The sequence below is a fragment of the Pimephales promelas genome, chromosome 21 (genome assembly GCF_988280905.1).
Source record: "Pimephales promelas chromosome 21, fPimPro1.hap1.1, whole genome shotgun sequence".
NCBI classification, from domain to species: domain Eukaryota; kingdom Metazoa; phylum Chordata; class Actinopteri; order Cypriniformes; family Leuciscidae; genus Pimephales; species Pimephales promelas.
Window position 1 is genome coordinate 20,926,965 of NC_142789.1, and position 14,042 is coordinate 20,941,006.

The window sequence follows — 14,042 nt, forward strand, 5'->3', positions numbered from 1 at the left end:
AGGGCCATGAGACTTAGACCTGAGTGCAAAAATGGAGGCTCTAGCCCCTTCCAGAGCTGAGATATCGAAACTCAAAAATTCGGCCCGAAAAAAAAAACGACAGTGGTACCCCTTACGTTTTTTTTTTGGGGGCGAAAAATTAAGTTTCTCCAATCTTCCCAAATTCTGATAGAGGGCCATGAGACTTAGACCTGAGTGCAAAAATGGAGGCTCTAGCCCCTTCCAGAGCTGAGATATCGAAACTCAAAAATTCGGCCCGAAAAAAAAAACGACAGTGGTACCCCTTACGTTTTTTTTTGGGCGAAAAATTAAGTTTCTCCAATCTTCCCAAATTCTGATAGAGGGCCATGAGACTTAGACCTGAGTGCAAAAATGGAGGCTCTAGCCCCTTCCAGAGCTGAGATATCGAAACTCAAAAATTCGGCCAGAAAAAAAAAACGACAGTGGTACCCCTTACGTTTTTTTTTTTGGGCGAAAAATTAAGTTTCTCCAATCTTCCCAAATTCTGATAGAGGGCCATGAGACTTAGACCTGAGTGCAAAAATTGAGGTTCTAGCCCCTTCCAGAGCTGAGATATCGAAACTCAAAAATTCGGCCCGAAAAAAAAACGACAGTGGTACCCCTTACGTTTTTTTTTTTTGGGCGAAAAATTAAGTTTCTCCAATCTTCCCAAATTCTGATAGAGGGCCATGAGACTTAGACCTGAGTGCAAAAATGGAGGCTCTAGCCCCTTCCAGAGCTGAGATATCGAAACTCAAAAATTCGGCCCGAAAAAAAAACGACAGTGGTACCCCTTACGTTTTTTTTTTTGGGCGAAAAATTAAGTTTCTCCAATCTTCACAAATTCTGATAGAGGGCCATGAGACTTAGACCTGAGTGCAAAAATGGAGGCTCTAGCCCCTTCCAGAGCTGAGATATCGAAACTCAAAAATTCGGCCCGAAAAAAAAACGACAGTGGTACCCCTTACGTTTTTTTTTTTGGGTGAAAAATTAAGTTTCTCCAATCTTCCCAAATTCTGATAGAGGGCCATGAGACTTAGACCTGAGTGCAAAAATGGAGGCTCTAGCCCCTTCTAGAGCTGAGATATCGAAACTCAAAAATTCGGCCCGAAAAAAAAACGACAGTGGTACCCCTTACGTTTTTTTTTTTTGGGCGAAAAATTAAGTTTCTCCAATCTTCCCAAATTCTGATAGAGGGCCATGAGACTTAGACCTGAGTGCAAAAATGGAGGCTCTAGCCCCTTCCAGAGCTGAGATATCGAAACTCAAATATTCGGCCCGAAAAAAAAACGACAGTGGTACCCCTTACGTTTTTTTTTTGGGCGAAAATATTTAAGTTTCTCCAATCTTCCCAAATTCTGATAGAGGGCCATGAGACTTAGACCTGAGTGCAAAAATGGAGGCTCTAGCCCCTTCCAGGGCTGAGATATCGAAACTCAAAAATTCGGCCCGAAAAAAAAACGACAGTGGTACCCCTTACGTTTTTTTTTTTGGGCGAAAAATTACGTTTCTCCAATCTTCCCAAATTCTGATAGAGGGCCATGAGACTTAGACCTGAGTGCAAAAATTGAGGCTCTAGCCCCTTCCAGAGCTGAGATATCGAAACTCAAAAATTCTGCCCGAAAATAAAACGACAGTGGTACCCCTTACGTTTTTTTTTGGGGGCGAAAAATTAAGTTTCTCCAATCTTCACAAATTCTGATAGAGGGCCATGAGACTTAGACCTGAGTGCAAAAATGGAGGCTCTAGCCCCTTCCAGAGCTGAGATATCGAAACTCAAAAATTCGGCCCGAAAAAAAAACGACAGTGGTACCCCTTACGTTTTTTTTTTTGGGGGCGAAAAATTAAGTTTCTCCAATCTTCCCAAATTCTGATAGAGGGCCATGAGACTTAGACCTGAGTGCAAAAATGGAGGCTCTAGCCCCTTCCAGAGCTGAGATATCGAAACTCAAAAATTCGGCCCGAAAAAAAAACGACAGTGGTACCCCTTACGTTTTTTTTTTTGGGCGAAAAATTAAGTATCTCCAATCTTCCCAAATTCTGATAGAGGGCCATGAGACTTAGACCTGAGTGCAAAAATGGAGGCTCTAGCCCCTTCCAGAGCTGAGATATCGAAACTCAAAAATTCGGCCCAAAAAAAAAAACGACAGTGGTACCCCTTACGTTTTTTTTTTTGGGCGAAAAATTAAGTTTCTCCAATCTTCCCAAATTCTGATAGAGGGCCATGAGACTTAGACCTGAGTGCAAAAATGGAGGCTCTAGCCCCTTCCAGAGCTGAGAAATCGAAACTCAAAAATTCGGCCCGAAAAAAAAACGACAGTGGTACCCCTTACGTTTTTTTTTTGGGGCGAAAAATTAAGTTTCTCCAATCTTCCCAAATTCTGATAGAGGGCCATGAGACTTAGACCTGAGTGCAAAAATGGAGGCTCTAGCCCCTTCCAGAGCTGAGATATCGAAACTCAAAAATTCGGCCCGAAAAAAAGACGACAGTGGTACCCCTTACGTTTTTTTTTTGGGCGAAAAATTAAGTATCTCCAATCTTCCCAAATTCGGATAGAGGGCCATGAGACTTAGACCTGCGTGCAAAAATGGAGGCTCTAGCCCCTTCCAGAGCTGAGATATCGAAACTCAAAAATTCGGCCCGAAAAAAAAACGACAGTGGTACCCCTTACATTTTTTTTTTGGGCGAAAAATTAAGTTTCTCCAATCTTCCCAAATTCTGATAGAGAGCCATGAGGCTTAGACCTGAGTGCAAAAATGGAGGCTCTAGCCCCTTCCAGAGCTGAGAAATCGAAACTCAAAAATTCGGCCCGAAAAAAAAACGACAGTGGTACCCCTTACGTTTTTTTTTTTGGGCGAAAAATTAAGTTTCTCCAATCTTCCCAAATTCTGATAGAGGGCCATGAGACTTAGACCTGAGTGCAAAAATGGAGGCTCTAGCCCCTTCCAGAGCTGAGATATCGAAACTCAAAAATTCGGCCCGAAAAAAAAAACGACAGTGGTACCCCTTACGTTTTTTTTTTGGGCGAAAAATTAAGTTTCTCCAATCTTCCCAAATTCTGATAGAGGGCCATGAGACTTAGACCTGAGTGCAAAAATGGAGGCTCTAGCCCCTTCCAGAGCTGAGATATCGAAACTCAAAAATTCGGCCCGAAAAAAAAAAAACGACAGTGGTACCCCTTACGCTTTTTTTTTTTTTGGGCGAAAAATTAAGTTTCTCCAATCTTCCCAAATTCTGATAGAGGGCCATGAGACTTAGACCTGAGTGCAAAAATGGAGGCTCTAGCCCATTCCAGAGCTGAGATATCGAAACTCAAAAATTCGGCCCGAAAAAAAAAACGACAGTGGTACCCCTTACGTTTTTTTTTTGGGGCGAAAAATTAAGTTTCTCCAATCTTCCCAAATTCTGATAGAGGGCCATGAGACTTAGACCTGAGTGCAAAAATGGAGGCTCTAGCCCCTTCCAGAGCTGAGAAATCGAAACTCAAAAATTCGGCCCGAAAAAAAAAACGACAGTGGTACCCCTTACGTTTTTTTTTTTGGGCGAAAAATTAAGTTTCTCCAATCTTCACAAATTCTGATAGAGGGCCATGAGACTTAGACCTGAGTGCAAAAATGGAGGCTCTAGCCCCTTCCAGAGCTGAGATATCGAAACTCAAAAATTCGGCCCGAAAAAAAAACGACAGTGGTACCCCTTACGTTTTTTTTTTTGGGGCGAAAAATTAAGTTTCTCCAATCTTCCCAAATTCTGATAGAGGGCCATGAGACTTAGACCTGAGTGCAAAAATGGAGGCTCTAGCCCCTTCCAGAGCTGAGATATCGAAACTCAAAAATTCGGCCCGAAAAAAAAACGACAGTGGTACCCCTTACGTTTTTTTTTTGGGCAAAAAATTAAGTATCTCCAATCTTCCCAAATTCTGATAGAGGGCCATGAGACTTAGACCTGAGTGCAAAAATGCAGGCTCTAGCCCCTTCCAGAGCTGAGATATCGAAACTCAAAAATTCGGCCCGAAAAAAAAACGACAGTGGTACCCCTTTACGTTTTTTTTTGGGCGAAAAATTAAGTTTCTCCAATCTTCCCAAATTCTGATAGAGGGCCATGAGACTTAGACCTGAGTGCAAAAATGGAGGCTCTAGCCCCTTCCAGAGCTGAGATATCGAAACTCAAAAATTCAGCCTGAAAAAAAAACTACAGTGGTACCCCTTACGTTTTTTTTTTTTGGGCGAAAAATTAAGTTTCTCCAATCTTCCCAAATTCTGATAGAGGGCCATGAGACTTAGACCTGAGTGCAAAAATGGAGGCTCTAGCCCCTTCCAGAGCTGAGATATCGAAACTCAAAAATTCGGCCCGAAAAAAAAAACGACAGTGGTACCCCTTACTTTTTTTTTTTTGGGCGAAAAATTAAGTTTCTCCAATCTTCCCAAATTCGGATAGAGGGCCATGAGACTTAGACCTGCGTGCAAAAATGGAGGCTCTAGCCCCTTCCAGAGGTGAGATATCGAAACTCAAAAATTCGGCCCGAAAAAAAAAAACGACAGTGGTACCCCTTACATTTTTTTTTGGGGCGAAAAATTAAGTTTCTCCAATCTTCCCAAATTCTGATAGAGGGCCATGAGGCTTAGACCTGAGTGCAAAAATGGAGGCTCTAGCCCCTTCAAGAGCTGAGAAATCGAAACTCAAAAATTCGGCCCGAAAAAAAAACGACAGTGGTACCCCTTACGTTTTTTTTTGGGGCGAAAAATTACGTTTCTCCAATCTTCACAAATTCTGATAGAGGGCCATGAGACTTAGACCTGAGTGCAAAAATGGAGGCTCTAGCCCCTTCCAGAGCTGAGATATCGAAACTCAAAAAATCGGCCCGAAAAAAACGACAGTGGTACCCCTTACGTTTTTTTTTTTTGGGCGAAAAATTAGGTTTCTCCAATCTTCCCAAATTCTGATAGAGGGCCATGAGACTTAGACCTGAGTGCAAAAATTGAGGCTCTAGCCCCTTCCAGAGCTGAGATATCGAAACTCAAAAATTCGGCCCGAAAAAAAAACGACAGTGGTACCCCTTACGTTTTTTTTTTTTGGGCGAAAAATTAAGTTTTTCCAATCTTCCCAAATTCTGATAGAGGGCCATGAGACTTAGACCTGAGTGCAAAAATGGAGGCTCTAGCCCCTTCTAGAGCTGAGATATCGAAACTCAAAAATTCGGCCCGAAAAAAAAACGACAGTGGTACCCCTTACGTTTTTTTTTTTTGGGCGAAAAATTAAGTTTCTCCAATCTTCCCAAATTCTGATAGAGGGCCATGAGACTTAGACCTGAGTGCAAAAATGGAGGCTCTAGCCCCTTCCAGAGCTGAGATATCGAAACTCAAAAATTCGGCCCGAAAAAAAAAACGACAGTGGTACCCCTTACGTTTTTTTTTTTTGGGCGAAAAATTAAGTTTCTCCAATCTTCCCAAATTCTGATAGAGGGCCATGAGACTTAGACCTGAGTGCAAAAATGGAGGCTCTAGCCCCTTCCAGAGCTGAGATATCGAAACTCAAAAATTCGGCCAGAAAAAAAAAACGACAGTGGTACCCCTTACGTTTTTTTTTTGGGCGAAAAATTAAGTTTCTCCAATCTTCCCAAATTCTGATAGAGGGCCATGAGACTTAGACCTGAGTGCAAAAATTGAGGTTCTAGCCCCTTCCAGAGCTGAGATATCGAAACTCAAAAATTCGGCCCGAAAAAAAAACGACAGTGGTACCCCTTACGTTTTTTTTTTTTTTTTTTTGGGCGAAAAATTAAGTTTCTCCAATCTTCCCAAATTCTGATAGAGGGCCATGAGACTTAGACCTGAGTGCAAAAATGGAGGCTCTAGCCCCTTCCAGAGCTGAGATATCGAAACTCAAAAATTCGGCCCGAAAAAAAAACGACAGTGGTACCCCTTACGTTTTTTTTTTGGGCGAAAAATTAAGTTTCTCCAATCTTCACAAATTCTGATAGAGGGCCATGAGACTTAGACCTGAGTGCAAAAATGGAGGCTCTAGCCCCTTCCACAGCTGAGATATCGAAACTCAAAAATTCGGCCCGAAAAAAAACCGAAAGTGGTACCCCTTACGTTTTTTTTTTTGGGTGAAAAATTAAGTTTCTCCAATCTTCCCAAATTCTGATAGAGGGCCATGAGACTTAGACCTGAGTGCAAAAATGGAGGCTCTAGCCCCTTCTAGAGCTGAGATATCGAAACTCAAAAATTCGGCCCGAAAAAAAAACGACAGTGGTACCCCTTACGTTTTTTTTTTTGGGCGAAAAATTAAGTTTCTCCAATCTTCCCAAATTCTGATAGAGGGCCATGAGACTTAGACCTGAGTGCAAAAATGGAGGCTCTAGCCCCTTCCAGAGCTGAGATATCGAAACTCAAATATTCGTCCCGAAAAAAAAACGACAGTGGTACCCCTTACGTTTTTTTTTTGGGCGAAAATATTTAAGTTTCTCCAATCTTCCCAAATTCTGATAGAGGGCCATGAGACTTAGACCTGAGTGCAAAAATGGAGGCTCTAGCCCCTTCCAGGGCTGAGATATCGAAACTCAAAAATTCGGCCCGAAAAAAAAACGACAGTGGTACCCCTTACGATTTTTTTTTTTGGGCGAAAAATTACGTTTCTCCAATCTTCCCAAATTCTGATAGAGGGCCATGAGACTTAGACCTGAGTGCAAAAATTGAGGCTCTAGCCCCTTCCAGAGCTGAGATATCGAAACTCAAAAATTCGGCCCGAAAATAAAACGACAGTGGTACCCCTTACGTTTTTTTTTGGGGGCGAAAAATTAAGTTTCTCCAATCTTCCCAATTTTTTTAGAGGGCCATGAGACTTAGACCTGAGTGCAAAAATGGAGGCTCTAGCCCATTCCAGAGCTGAGATATCGAAACTCAAAAATTCGGCCCGAAAAAAAACGACAGTGGTACTCCTTACGTTTTTTTTTTTTGGGCGAAAAATTACGTTTCTCCAATCTTCACAAATTCTGATAGAGGGCCATGAGACTTAGACCTGAGTGCAAAAATGGAGGCTCTAGCCCCTTCCAGAGCTGAGATATCGAAACTCAAAAATTCGGCCCGAAAAAAAAAACGACAGTGGTACCCCTTTACGTTTTTTTTTTGGGGGGCGAAAAATTAAGTTTCTCCAATCTTCCCAAATTCTGATAGAGGGCCATGAGACTTAGACCTGAGTGCAAAAATGGAGGCTCTAGCCCATTCCAGAGCTGAGATATCGAAACTCAAAAATTCGGCCCGAAAAAAAAAACGACAGTGGTACCCCTTACGTTTTTTTTGGGGGGCGAAAAATTAAGTTTCTCCAATCTTCCCAAATTCTGATAGAGGGCCATGAGACTTAGACCTGAGTGCAAAAATGGAGGCTCTAGCCCATTCCAGAGCTGAGATATCGAAACTCAAAAATTCGGCCCGAAAAAAAAAAACGACAGTGGTACCCCTTACGTTTTTTTTTGGGGGCGAAAAATTAAGTTTCTCCAATCTTCCCAAATTCTGATAGAGGGCCATGAGACTTAGACCTGAGTGCAAAAATGGAGGCTCTAGCCCCTTCCAGAGCTGAGAAATCGAAACTCAAAAATTCGGCCCGAAAAAAAAACGACAGTGGTACCCCTTACGTTTTTTTTTTGGGGCGAAAAATTAAGTTTCTCCAATCTTCCCAAATTCTGATAGAGGGCCATGAGACTTAGACCTGAGTGCAAAAATGGAGGCTCTAGCCCCTTCCAGAGCTGAGATATCGAAACTCAAAAATTCGGCCCGAAAAAAAAACGACAGTGGTACCCCTTACGTTTTTTTTTTGGGCGAAAAATTAAGTATCTCCAATCTTCCCAAATTCGGATAGAGGGCCATGAGACTTAGACCTGCGTGCAAAAATGGAGGCTCTAGCCCCTTCCAGAGCTGAGATATCGAAACTCAAAAATTCGGCCCGAAAAAAAAACGACAGTGGTACCCCTTACATTTTTTTTTTGGGCGAAAAATTAAGTTTCTCCAATCTTCCCAAATTCTGATAGAGGGCCATGAGGCTTAGACCTGAGTGCAAAAATGGAGGCTCTAGCCCCTTCCAGAGCTGAGAAATCGAAACTCAAAAATTCGGCCCGAAAAAAAAACGACAGTGGTACCCCTTACGTTTTTTTTTTTTGGGCGAAAAATTACGTTTCTCCAATCTTCACAAATTCTGATAGAGGGCCATGAGACTTAGACCTGAGTGCAAAAATGGAGGCTCTAGCCCCTTCCAGAGCTGAGATATCGAAACTCAAAAATTGGCCCGAAAAAAAAACGACAGTGGTACCCCTTACGTTTTTTTTTTTGGGGCGAAAAATTAAGTTTCTCCAATCTTCCCAAATTCTGATAGAGGGCCATGAGACTTAGACCTGAGTGCAAAAATGGAGGCTCTAGCCCCTTCCAGAGCTGAGATATCGAAACTCAAAAATTCGGCCCAAAAAAAAAAACGACAGTGGTACCCCTTACGTTTTTTTTTTTGGGCGAAAAATTAAGTTTCTCCAATCTTCCCAAATTCTGATAGAGGGCCATGAGACTTAGACCTGAGTGCAAAAATGGAGGCTCTAGCCCCTTCCAGAGCTGAGATATCGAAACTCAAAAATTCGGCCCGAAAAAAAAACGACAGTGGTACCCCTTACGTTTTTTTTTTTGGGCGAAAAATTAAGTTTCTCCAATCTTCCCAAATTCTGATAGAGGGCCATGAGGCTTAGACCTGAGTGCAAAAATGGAGTCTCTAGCCCCTTCCAGAGCTGAGATATCGAAACTCAAAAATTCGGCCCGAAAAAAAAAACGACAGTGGTACCCCTTACGTTTTTTTTTTTTGGGCGAAAAATTAAGTTTCTCCAATCTTCCCAAATTCTGATAGAGGGCCATGAGACTTAGACCTGAGTGCAAAAATGGAGGCTCTAGCCCATTCCAGAGCTGAGATATCGAAACTCAAAAATTCGGCCCGAAAAAAAAACGACAGTGGTACCCCTTACTTTTTTTTTTTTGGGCGAAAAATTAAGTATCTCCAATCTTCCCAAATTCTGATAGAGGGCCATGAGACTTAGACCTGAGTGCAAAAATGGAGGCTCTAGCCCCTTCCAGAGCTGAGATATCGAAACTCAAAAATTCGGCCCGAAAAAAAAAACGACAGTGGTACCCCTTACGTTTTTTTTTTGGGCGAAAAATTAAGTTTCTCCAATCTTCCCAAATTCTGATAGAGGGCCATGAGACTTAGACCTGAGTGCAAAAATGGAGGTTCTAGCCCCTTCCAGAGCTGAGATATCGAAACTCAAAAATTCGGCCTGAAAAAAAACGACAGTGGTACCCCTTACGTTTTTTTTTTTGGGCGAAAAATTAAGTTTCTCCAATCTTCCCAAATTCTGATAGAGGGCCATGAGACTTAGACCTGAGTGCAAAAATGGAGGCTCTAGCCCCTTCCAGAGCTGAGATATCGAAACTCAAAAATTCGGCCCGAAAAAAAAACGACAGTGGTACCCCTTACGTTTTTTTTTTTGGGCGAAAAATTAAGTTTCTCCAATCTTCCCAAATTCTGATAGAGGGCCATGAGGCTTAGACCTGAGTGCAAAAATGGAGTCTCTAGCCCCTTCCAGAGCTGAGATATCGAAACTCAAAAATTCGGCCCGAAAAAAAAAACGACAGTGGTACCCCTTACGTTTTTTTTTTTTGGGCGAAAAATTAAGTTTCTCCAATCTTCCCAAATTCTGATAGAGGGCCATGAGACTTAGACCTGAGTGCAAAAATGGAGGCTCTAGCCCATTCCAGAGCTGAGATATCGAAACTCAAAAATTCGGCCCGAAAAAAAAACAACAGTGGTACCCCTTACGTTTTTTTTTTTTGGGCGAAAAATTAAGTATCTCCAATCTTCCCAAATTCTGATAGAGGGCCATGAGACTTAGACCTGAGTGCAAAAATGGAGGCTCTAGCCCCTTCCAGAGCTGAGATATCGAAACTCAAAAATTCGGCCCGAAAAAAAAAACGACAGTGGTACCCCTTACGTTTTTTTTTTTTGGGCGAAAAATTAAGTTTCTCCAATCTTCCCAAATTCTGATAGAGGGCCATGAGACTTAGACCTGAGTGCAAAAATGGAGGCTCTAGCCCATTCCAGAGCTGAGATATCGAAACTCAAAAATTCGGCCCGAAAAAAAAACGATAGTGGTACCCCTTACGTTTTTTTTTTTGGGGCAAAAAATTACGTTTCTCCAATCTTCACAAATTCTGATAGAGGGCCATGAGACTTAGACCTGAGTGCAAAAATGGAGACTCTAGCCCCTTCCAGAGCTGAGATATCGAAACTCAAAAATTCGGCCCGAAAAAAAACGACAGTGGTACCCCTTACGTTTTTTTTTTTTGGGCGAAAAATTAAGTTTCTCCAATCTTCCCAAATTCTGATAGAGGGCCATGAGACTTAGACCTGAGTGCAAAAATGGAGGCTCTAGCCCCTTCCAGAGCTGAGATATCGAAACTCAAAAATTCGGCCCGAAAAAAAAAACGACAGTGGTACCCCTTACGTTTTTTTTTTTGGGGGCGAAAAATTAAGTTTCTCCAATCTTCCCAAATTCTGATAGAGGGCCATGAGACTTAGACCTGAGTGCAAAAATGGAGGCTCTAGCCCATTCCAGAGCTGAGATATCGAAACTCAAAAATTCGGCCCGAAAAAAAAAAACGACAGTGGTACCCCTTACGTTTTTTTTTTGGGGGCGAAAAATTAAGTTTCTCCAATCTTCCCAAATTCTGATAGAGGGCCATGAGACTTAGACCTGAGTGCAAAAATGGAGGCTCTAGCCCCTTCCAGAGCTGAGAAATCGAAACTCAAAAATTCGGTCCGAAAAAAAAACGACAGTGGTACCCCTTACGTTTTTTTTTTGGGGCGAAAAATTAAGTTTCTCCAATCTTCCCAAATTCTGATAGAGGGCCATGAGACTTAGACCTGAGTGCAAAAATGGAGGCTCTAGCCCCTTCCAGAGCTGAGATATCGAAACTCAAAAATTCGGCCCGAAAAAAAAACGACAGTGGTACCCCTTACGTTTTTTTTTTGGGGCGAAAAATTAAGTTTCTCCAATCTTCCCAAATTCTGATAGAGGGCCATGAGACTTAAACCTGAGTGCAAAAATGGAGGCTCTAGCCCCTTCCAGAGCTGAGATATCAAATCTCAAAAATTCGACCAAAAAAAAAAAAAAACGACAGTGGTACCCCTTACGTTTTTTTTTTTTGGGCGAAAAATTAAGTTTCTCCAATCTTCCCAAAAGTCTGGATTCTGATAGAGGGCCATGAGACTTAGACCTGAGTGCAAAAATGGAGGCTCTAGCCCCTTCCAGAGCTGAGATATCGAAACTCAAAAATTCGGCCCGAAAAAAAAAACAACAGTGGTACCCCTTACGTTTTTTTTTTTTTGGGCGAAAAATTAAGTTTCTCCAATCTTCCCAAAACTCTGGATTCTGATAGAGGGCCATGAGACTTAGACCTGAGTGCAAAAAAAATGGAGGCTCTAGCCCCTTCCAGAGCTGAGATATCGAAACTCAAAAATTCGGCCCGAAAAAAAAACCGACAGTGGTACCCCTTACGTTTTTTTTTTTTTGGGTGAAAAATTAAGTTTCTCCAATCTTCCCAAAACTCTGGATTCTGATAGAGGGCCATGAGACTTAAACCTGACTGTAAAAATGGAAGCTCTAGACCCTTCCAGAGCTGAGAAATCGAAACTCAAAAATTCGACCCAAAAAAAAAACGACAGTGGTACCCCTTACGTTTTTTTTTTTTGGGCGAAAAATTAAGTTTCTCCAATCTTCCCAAAACTCTGAATTCTGATAGAGGGCCATGAGACTTAAACCTGAGTGCAAAAATGGAGGCACTAGACCCTTCCAGAGCTGAGAAATCGAAACTCAAAAATTCGACCCAAAAAAAAAACGACAGTGGTACCCCTTACGTTTTTTTTTTTTTGGGCGAAAAATTAAGTTTCTCCAATCTTCCCAAAACTCTGAATTCTGATAGAGGGCCATGAGACTTAAACCTGAGTGCAAAAATGGAGGCACTAGACCCTTCTACAGCTGAGATATCGAAACTCAAAAATTTGACCCGAAAAAAAAAAAAAACGACAGTGGTACCCCTTTCGTTTTTTTTTTTTTTCGGGTGAAAAAATAAGTTTCTCCAATCTTCTCAAAACTCTGGATTCTGATAGAGGGCCATGAGACTTAAACCTGAGTGCAAAAATGGAGGCACTAGACCCTTCTACAGCTGAGATATCAAATCTCAAAAATTCGACCAAAAAAAAAAAACGACAGTGGTACCCCTTTCGTTTTTTTTTTTCGGGCAAAAAATTAAGTTTCTCCAATCTTCCCAAAACTCTGGATTCTGATAGAGGGCCATGAGACTTAAACCTGACTGCAAAAATGGAAGCTCTAGACCCTTCCAGAGCTGAGAAATCGAAACTCAAAAATTCGACCCAAAAAAAAAAACGACAGTGGTACCCCTTTCGTTTTTTTTTTTCGGGCGAAAAATTAAGTTTCTCCAATCTTCCCAAAACTCTGGATTCTGATAGAGGGCCATGAGACTTAAACCTGACTGCAAAAATGGAAGCTCTAGACCCTTCCAGAGCTGAGAAATCGAAACTCAAAAATTCGACCCAAAAAAAAAACGACAGTGGTACCCCTTACGTTTTTTTTTTTTGGGCGAAAAATTAAGTTTCTCCAATCTTCCCAAAACTCTGAATTCTGATAGAGGGCCATGAGACTTAAACCTGAGTGCAAAAATGGAGGCACTAGACCCTTCTACAGCTGAGATATCGAAACTCAAAAATTTGACCCGAAAAAAAAAAAAAACGACAGTGGTACCCCTTTCGTTTTTTTTTTTCGGGCAAAAAATTAAGTTTCTCCAATCTTCCCAAAACTCTGGATTCTGATAGAGGGCCATGAGACTTAAACCTGACTGCAAAAATGGAAGCTCTAGACCCTTCCAGAGCTGAGAAATCGAAACTCAAAAATTCGACCCAAAAAAAAAAACGACAGTGGTACCCCTTTCGTTTTTTTTTTTCGGGCGAAAAATTAAGTTTCTCCAATCTTCCCAAAACTCTGGATTCTGATAGAGGGCCATGAGACTTAAACCTGACTGCAAAAATGGAAGCTCTAGACCCTTCCAGAGCTGAGAAATCGAAACTCAAAAATTCGACCCAAAAAAAAAACGACAGTGGTACCCCTTTCGTTTTTTTTTTTTTTCAGGTGAAAAAATAAGTTTCTCCAATCTTCTCAAAACTCTGGATTCTGATAGAGGGCCATGAGACTTAAACCTGAGTGCAAAAATGGAGGCTCTAGCCCCTTCCAGAGCTGAGATATTGAGATATTTATAATGGCATAACGCCCTAAAAAAAACCGACAGGGGTACCCCTTTCGTTTTTTTTTTTCGGGCGAAAAATTAAGTTTCTCCAATCTTCACAAAACTCTGGATTCTGATAGAGGGCCATGAGACTTAAACCTGAGTGCAAAAATGGAGGCTCGACCCTTCCAGAGCTGAGATATTGAGATATTTATAAAAAAAATTGAAAGGGGTACCCCTGTCGTTTTTTTAGGGCGTTATGCCATTATAAATATCTCAATATCTCAGCTCTGGAAGGGTTTAGATCCTCCATTTTTGCACTCAGGTTTAAGTCTCATTGCCCTCTATCAGAATCCAGAGTTTTGGGAAGATTAGAGAAACTTAATTTTTCGCCCGAGAAAAAAAATAAAAACGAAAGGGGTACCACTGTCGTTTTTTTTTTTTGGGTCGAATTTTTGAGTTTCGATTTCTCAGCTCTGGAAGGGTCTAGAGCTTCCATTTTTGCAGTCAGGTTTAAGTCTCATGGCCCTCTATCAGAATCCAGAGTTTTGGGAAGATTGGAGAAACTTAATTTTTCGCCCGAAAAAAAAAACCCCGAAAGGGGTACCACTGTCGTTTTTTTTTTTGGGTCGAATTTTTGAGTTTCGATATCTCAGCTGTAGAAGGGTCTAGTGCCTCCATTTTTGCACTCAGGTCTAAGTCTAAGTTATACCACAGAAAAC

The 14,042-nt window shown here is 41.6% G+C and overlaps 1 protein-coding gene across 3 annotated transcripts in view; it reads left to right on the forward strand.

Annotated features, from left to right (window-relative positions):
• The window catches only part of unm_sa1614 (un-named sa1614), a 64,841-nt gene that overhangs the window by 48,235 nt on the left and 2,564 nt on the right, over nt 1–14,042 (forward strand). The window lies entirely within an intron of this gene.